General features: G+C 35.2%; 1 long non-coding RNA gene across 1 annotated transcript; it reads left to right on the forward strand.

Moving 5' to 3' along the window:
- The first annotated feature begins 243 nt into the window (after positions 1–243).
- LOC311068926 lies at positions 244–1,204 on the forward strand. Its single transcript, XR_014603447.1, has 3 exons — positions 244–464; positions 539–687; positions 814–1,204. It is a non-coding gene; the product is annotated as an uncharacterized lncRNA (long non-coding RNA).
- The last annotated feature ends 7,352 nt before the right edge of the window (positions 1,205–8,556 follow it).

Raw genomic sequence — 8,556 nt, forward strand, 5'->3', positions numbered from 1 at the left:
ATGCATAACTGAGTCAAGTTTTTAACATGTCCGCATTTACTGTTGCTTGACCAGCACTGATATTTTTTAAATAAAACAATGGATCTAGCAAGCTAATAATTGTCTCATATTTTTCTGTTTGTTTTTCAGAGTCCTTTGAGTCTCTCTATAACTTGGAAAAGATAATTGGATCAGGAGTATTTGGCAGCGTGTTCCAGGGAACATGCAAATTTGACTGTTAGTCGAAGTGTAAATAACCTAAAATGAAAGTTATTAGTTGTAATTAATGCAATTTTTGTATCATTTCTCATAGGAACTCAGGCATTCTACAAGCTGGAGAAAGTGATGACAAACTCGCGGATTTTGAAGGACATCACCAAACTAAGTCCACATCACCAGACTTCATCTTTGGAGTCATTTCTTAGTGTCATTCTACGGTTTGCCCCCAAAAATGTGGTGTTCCCATTTCTTGGAATGTTGTGCAGGTAATTTAACTGCTGTTAAAATAACTTTACATCACTATAGGCTATTTTCCTGAATTGTGTCTGTGCACTTGCAGACTATACCTGGCTGCATTTCATTACAATGAAAATGCTGGTCGTGCACAAGCAACATCATCAACAGGACATCCACTATTCAAAGTGAACTTTCCAAAGGCCAGGTAAGGACAATGCACGATCAAACAAGTGAAGACACCACCAACATTCAGTAAGTTACTTTAATTTTTTTTTTTTAATAAAATGAAATATAAATTAACAGTGTTATTGCAAGTTTTCCTGAAAGTTAGGGTAAAATACTTTAATATCTACAAATAAATTTTGTTTTATTGCACAGAGTACCTAGATGACCTGCAGGACCTAATATTTGAGCATGTTTTTGTGGACCCTGCTCCATACATGGATGAGGTACTTAAGATACCCATACCACCAGACCTTTGTGCGGAGTATGAGCGGCCAGACAAGGAGGAGGTCATCTCCACCATGGTGTTCAGATTCAATCATCAGCTGGTAGGAAACCAACATATCTGCCCTGATCATCTGGAAACTCACGGCAAACCCTCATCACCACACAGGCTGGAATCACGACACGTACCCGACGGCCAAGGAAACCCCAGCACCGGCTCACAAAGGAGCGATATGCCAGAAACCTGTAACGACTAAAACACAGGCACATGGTCAATGTACAGATAGTACTTTATTTTTCAGCAATGTCTTTGTTTTGTTTTTTATAGCACAGCCTATGCTTCATTTTGTGCTTTCTTATAATTCTATAGAGCTGTTGACAAGCACAATCTAAGACTCCTGAAGTTATTACTTACTATTGTATATAAAATGTTTCTTAAGAGATGTTTCTATATAAAAATCTTTCTTAAGTACACCAAACTTAATTTGTTTGTATTCAAGGGGATTTATACATGCAATAATACATGACAGTTTACTGTACAATTGAGACCAAAACAATTTTGAGTGATTACAATAATAAAAAATATGTTCAGTGGTTTCAATACTCGTTTCACAAAATTGACAAGAGTTTTCTCCGATATCAAATTTAGATTTCAAGAATTCTTTAGATGGGTATATGTCATTTATAATTTTAAAATGAACTTCTTTCATTTTAGGGAGACTTGGAAAGGTAAGATAATTCATTCTCAATTCCTTCACCTCCTCCGGGTTAAAATCTTTGAAAATATAATAACGTTTAATTCTGTTTGGATGAAGGCTATCAATAAAAACACTTCTGATATATTTGTTGTTGCATTTATGATCTCTAATAGATAATTCACCGAGAGAAGGAGAAGGGAGAGAGCATGTCACAGAATAGTGTGAAAGAATACTCTTTACTAGTAACACCATGTTTTTGGGTATGGCATTTACAATTGTGTAAAACTCTTTAGGATGACATACAAATCCATGTTTCAAACAAAAATCATTGTAATTGAAAACATTACCATAGCTGTCCATCATGTCCAACAGGGAAAAAATATTATATTGAATCCAATTTTCATAAAATAAAGATTTGTTATGGTGTAAGATAAAGCGATTGTTCCAAATACAGGTTTTTGTGTGGACTAAAATTGTGGGAAAAGGCTAACTTCCAATAAAGGAGAACTTGTTGATGGAATGCGGACAATTTAAGAGGTAATTTGTGCAACTCAAAATCACATCTAATCAAAAATTCCAAACCACCTACTTTCTGAAATATTGAAGAGGAAACAGTAAACCATAAGCCGTTTGTATTACAAAGAAAAGATTTTAACCACTGAGTTTTTAAAACACTATTCATTATTTCTAAGTCAATAACATTTAATCCTCCTCCTTCGTAATTGTGAACTAAATCATTTTTGTTAATATAGTGATGCTTATTTTTCCAAATAAAGTTAAATATTGCAATATTACATTCTTTAAGTGAGGTGGGATAGCTAGCGAGGAGGCTGGGTAAACAAATCTAGAGAGCAGTTCCATTTTGGTTAACAAAACTCTTCCAAAGATTGAGATATCTCTTTGTATCCAGTTATTGAGAATAATTTTAGCTTTTGAAAGATTTTTTAGAAAATTTTCTTGGACGCTTAGATTGCTATCTCTAGTAATAGTTATCCCCAAGTATTTTACAGATGTTTTTATCGGTATGTTACATAAAGAGTCTAGTTCGCTGCCATGAATTGCAAATAACTCACATTTATTTAAGTTTAAGTGTAGGCCTGATACTTTGGAGAACAGATTAATAAATTGGATGGCTTTATCAATTTGATATTGGTCCTTTAAAAAGATCACTGTATCATCGGCTAATTGACTAATACCAATTTGTTTTCCAAACACACTCAATTTATCAAAATAGCAAGCATTTCTACCGCTAAGATAAATAGAAAAGGGGAAATGGGACATCCTTGTCTTATTCCTCGTGAAATATTAAATCTTTGGGATGTTCCAAATGATAGTGAGATAGAACTGTTGATGTCTTTATATAACATTTTTATAAAATAAATAAATGTATTGCCAAAACCAAACTTTTCGAGGGAGTTAAATATGAAATTATGTTCAATCGTATCAAATGCTTTCTTGAAATCTAAAAAAAGTATATATCCGTCATCCTCAATCCATTCGCTATAATCCAAGATAGGCCTATCTAAGATTAATCTGATGTTGTTATGTATTGATCTGCCTTTTATAAAACCAGATTGTGATTCACTAATTATTTGACTAATGTTTTTCTTGAGTCTATTGGAAAATATATGAGCTAGTACGCAGCACATCGCCTGAAACAACGATCATCGTGTCTGGACCGCTTCCCACGTACCGACTAGGACATGAAAGGTTCAGTAGATTATTTGCTGTAAATGAATGGCTAATGTCATGGTGTAATGAACAGAGACTGCTCTTTGTAAATAATTGGAATCTGTTCTGGGAGCGACCTAGGCTCTTCCGTGCTGATGGCCTTCACCCCAGCAGAATCGGAGCGGCTCTTCTGTCCAACAACATCTCCAAGGCATTACACACCATATGACTAGTAAGTCAAAGTCCAAATCACAGTCTTTGCTGTCCCAACTTAATTGATATAAGTACCAATGTAGAACATTATATAGAAACTGTGTCTATTCCTCGTTTAGTGAGGTCAAACATTAAATCTACTGTAGGATCTAGGAAAAATCTAATTGTGATTAAACCAGAAATTCTCAATATTAGTGAACAAAAACAATTTATAAAGCTAGGTCTTCTAAACATTCCTTACCAACAATCCTTGGTAGAACAATCCTTCCAACCACTATAGATAGATTCTCAAATAGCTTACCTGATCTATCTCAGCTGCTCAGTGAACCCAAACAAACAAATGAACTAGAGGAAATGACTAGCACTATGAGCACCATTATCTGTAGTACATTAGACATTGTTGCACCAATTAGATTAAAAAAGGTTAGAGAGAAAACTAGAGCACCATGGTACAACAGTGCTACGCATGTTATCAAGAGAGAAACTCGTAATTTAGAGCGTAAATGGAAACAAACTAATTTAGAGGTCTTTAGAATCGCGTGGAAAGACAGTATGTCACATTATAGAAAGGCCCTAAAAGCAGCCAGGGCTGAGCATCTCCGCAAACTAATAGAAAATAACCAAAATAATCCAAGGTTTTTATTTAACACCGTGGCTAGACTAACAAATAAACAGACATCACCTGAGTAAAATATTCCGTTACAGTGTAGTAGTAATGATTTTATGAATTTCTTCACTGAGAAAATAGAAAGCATCAGAAACACAATTGTAAATGTACAATCTTTAATGGTGTCTTATGATCAGCCTCAATTATCGCCCCTCAAGAACAACTACACCGCTTTACAACTATAGGACAGGAAGAGCTAAATAAACGTATCATTGCATCTAAACCAACAACATGTTTATTAGATCCAATACCCACTAAACTACTGAAAGAAGTGTTACCTGTAGTGGAAGAGCCTCTTCTCAATATTATTAACTCGTCTTTATCTTTAGGTCATGTTCCAAGAATATTCAAGTTGGCAGTTATAAAACCTCTCATTAAGAAACCACAATTAGATCATAATAACCTAGCAAATTACTGACCCATTTCAAATCTTCCATTTATGTCTAAAATACTAGAAAAAGTTGTGTCCACTCAATTGTGCTCTTTCTTGCAAGAAAATGATATCTATGAAAAATTTCAGTCAGGATTCAGGCCGCATCATAGCACAGAAACTGCGCTCGTTAAAATTACAAATGATTTACTTCTAGCTTCTGACCAAGGCTGTATCTCAATACTAGTTTTACTCGATCTTAGCGCTGCGTTCGACACTATAGATCACAAAATACTCTTAAATCGACTACAAAACTACACTGGTGTTCATGGACAGGCATTAAGCTGGTTTAGATTGTACTTATCAGACCGCTACCATTTTGTCTGTTTAAATGGGGAAAAATCAAAGATAATGTCAGTAAACTATGGAGTGCCGCAAGGATCTGTGTTAGGCCCTCTGCTATTCTCAATATATATGCTGCCACTTGGTAATATTATAAGAAAACATGGAATTAATTTCCACTGTTATGCTGATGACACTCAATTATATATTTCATCGCGACCAGATGAAAACACTAAATTATCTAAATTGACAGAGTGTGTTAAAGATATAAAATACTGGATGACGTGTAATTTTCTGCTATTAAATTCTGATAAAACGGAGGTATTACTTATTGGTCCAAAAAACCTCTTACAATACAACTTTAATTTAGAAGGATGTCCTGTTACTTTATCCACTACAGTAAAAGACCTGGGTGTTATACTAGACCGCAACTTGTCTTTCGAAAATCATATTTCATATGTTACAAGAACAGCCTTTTTCCACCTTAGAAACATTGCTAAACTATGTAACATGCTATCTGTTTCTGATGCAGAAAAGTTAGTTCATGCATTCATGACCTCGAGACTAGATTACTGTAATGCTTTACTAGCTGGTTGTCCTGCATCCTCAATAAACAAGCTACAGTTAGTCCAAAATGCAGCTGCTAGAGTTCTTACTAGGTCAAGAAAATATGATCATATAACACCAATTCTATCATCTCTACACTGGTTACCTATTAAGTTATAAAGTACCTATAAAGCCCTAAATGGTTTAGCTCCTGGGTATTTAACGGAACTTCTATCGCCCTACAATCCATCTCGCTCTTTAAATCACTAAATTCGAGGCTTCTGGTCATTCCTAGGATATCTAAGTCCACTAAAGGAGGGAGGGCATTTTCACATTTAGCTCCTAAACTCTGGAATGGCCTTCCTGATATCTCTCGCATGCATTTGTGGATTGCTGCGCGCAATTTGTGGAATAGTAAACATTCTGCCGCTAGTCTTTAAAGGGATAGTTCACCCAAAAATGAAAATCTGTCTCCTAATCTCACTCTAATGTTGTTCCAAACCTGTATTAATTTATTACTTGTGCTGAACACAAAAGATATTTTGAAGAATGTGGCTAACCAAACAGTTGCTGGTCATTGACTTTGAAAATATATACTATGGAAGTCACTGCATGGGGACCAGCAACTGTTTGGTTGGCCACATTCTACAAAATAACTTGAGAGAGTAAATGATGGCAATTTTAATTTTTGGGGGAACTATCCCTTTAATGTTAATAAAACAGCAAAAAATAAAGAGAAAATCCCTCACTGCTCTGAGAACTTTAATAGTAACTTTAATAAGTATCAATGTATAATTTATACAGTGAAGTCTATGTAGTGTTTTATTTTTATATTTGTTCATTTAATTTCTTTCTTGAATGCTTCTGTTAATTACACCATAGCTGAAAAAATAAAACACTGTTAATTTAATTTGTATATTATATGTATATATATATATATATATATATATATATATATATATATAGAGTCAAAGAAAATAACAAAGATTTTTATCTACGTCACTTTGACCTAAATTTCTGCCATTCTTTATTTTATATTTTGTTACCTTGTAAGGCCTTGTTTTTAAAATAGGGACATTAGTTTGGCTGTAATGCTCAGCCACTTGCAAAATAGTAAAACCAACATGAAAAAGAATTGTGATAAAATCATGAATTGTGATTTTCGTGAAAAAAATCATATGATATTTTTGCCATATCTCCACTACTCCAGTACAAGTGATTGATTTCTCTCTCTCTTGTCACTATATCTCATGACACTTATCTTGGAGTGCTCAAACATGAGGTATCTGCTGGCTGATAAACAGAGGGCTGAACTTCCTAGAGGGCAACCGGATACGCATGAGGTTTTTAGATTCATGATCATTCATCTATTAATCGATAAATATCAAGCGGAGGTATGAAACCACATCTAGGACATTTCCTATGTCATTTCCTGTCAAATACAATTACAGCTTCTGACTAAACTGATCAAACTGAGTCACCAAAGCCCCCAGAAACATCAAACAGAGGTTTTGCAGATTCACAGAGGGAACATGTTTTATTGTGAGGCGAGCAGAATGAGCATAAAATCAGTTTCTCAATGGTGATTACTAATGCTGACAGAGTTAGAATATTCTAGCATGGTCTGGAGAGGGTACAAAAGAAAAGAAAAAAGTCTAATTCCCTGTGTCTATAGCCCCTTTCACACAGAGATTCCGGAAAATACACGGATAAAGTGACCCGGGATTTGACCCGGGTTCGTTTGATTTTGGTTCATTCACACTGCCAGTGATTTTCCGAATCAGAGAGTGCATTCACACACAACCCATAAAAATCCCGTAAAGACATGTGACATCGATGTGACTTTAATGTCTCAGCAGAGTCTTAAGTTTGCTTATGAGCTGCGATTTCTCTCTCGAAAAACCACGCTTGTGCATTTTTTCTGATTCGATCATAAACTTGCGCATTACGCACCGTTTCACAGCTGGGGAACGATCCTGGCTTCAGCGTCATCACTACGACACGGCATTATTACGGCTTTTGTTCACACAGCGCGAGTTCCGGGACTGAACACGGCAATGTTACTAGGTCCCCAACCCGGCATCGATCCCGGCATAAATCCCGGGTCGTGTTTGCATTCACACAGAAGGCGCTCTGGCAATTTGCCGGCAATTTCCCGGGTTCAAAGCGCTGTGTGAAAGGGGCTTTAAGTCTTATATTGTCTTGGTCTGAAATTGATTTCTATGAAAATGACCCCTCAGTATTTATATTCACTGTAAAATGTATACATACCCCTGTGAAAAAGAAGTAAACTAGGCCTACACTTTAACATACGTTTACTAATTTACTTATTAGTAAGCTACTTATGGAAATAATATATTCTGAAATAATAATAACGTGCGAACCGAATGTAATGTTTTTGGACACTTAATTGCATGTTACAATAAATGAAAAATGTATATATGTATATTAAATGCATATTTAAATGCATATTAGGCCTAAATGCATTTTTAAATGTATTAAATTATTTTTAATCATGCAAGCTATTAAATCGTTTTGGGGGTTTTATGTGTTAACAGCTTGAAATTATTTCTCAACTTCAAAATGAGGTTGTCTAAAAAGCATGTAGAGCACTGATCTATATAAAAATATTAAATATAATTTAGTTCAGTGCTGTAGACTGATATGTAAATGACTCGGGTCCTTTTTAGCGGGAAAATCAAAAGCATGATTACGCGCGCTCCCGTTGCTGTTTCTCACTGCTGTCATGTTGTGTGTTTATTTTGTTATTGAGAGGAAAGCGCTGCCCATATTTACATATTCAGCTAAACACCGAGGACGGCGTCTGGATGTTCGTTAACAGTATATCTCTGAAAAGGTATTTTCAACTTCTTTTTTTTTACCCAAAAAGTTAAACGAAAAAAGAACTTTGCCGTGATGGCCGTGAGTAGGCCTATACATCGGGGCATTGAATCATGTCATGTTGAATCAGACAATTTGATCACGTTCAGTCACTTGTACCTTAAGTGTGCACGAGCATGAGCAGTACCTTGCTGACGTCAGTTTTCCGAATTCTACTGTTTTGCGCATTTGATGTCTTTTTTCTTTATAGAAACTTGTATATTTGTAGTTACACATTTGTAGTGATGAAGTTGCAATTTAGTATATTTTAAATACATGAACCTTTA

Source organism: Abramis brama (assembly GCF_963993115.1).
Source record: "Abramis brama genome assembly, chromosome: 18".
In the NCBI taxonomy this organism is placed as follows: Eukaryota; Metazoa; Chordata; class Actinopteri; order Cypriniformes; family Leuciscidae; genus Abramis; species Abramis brama.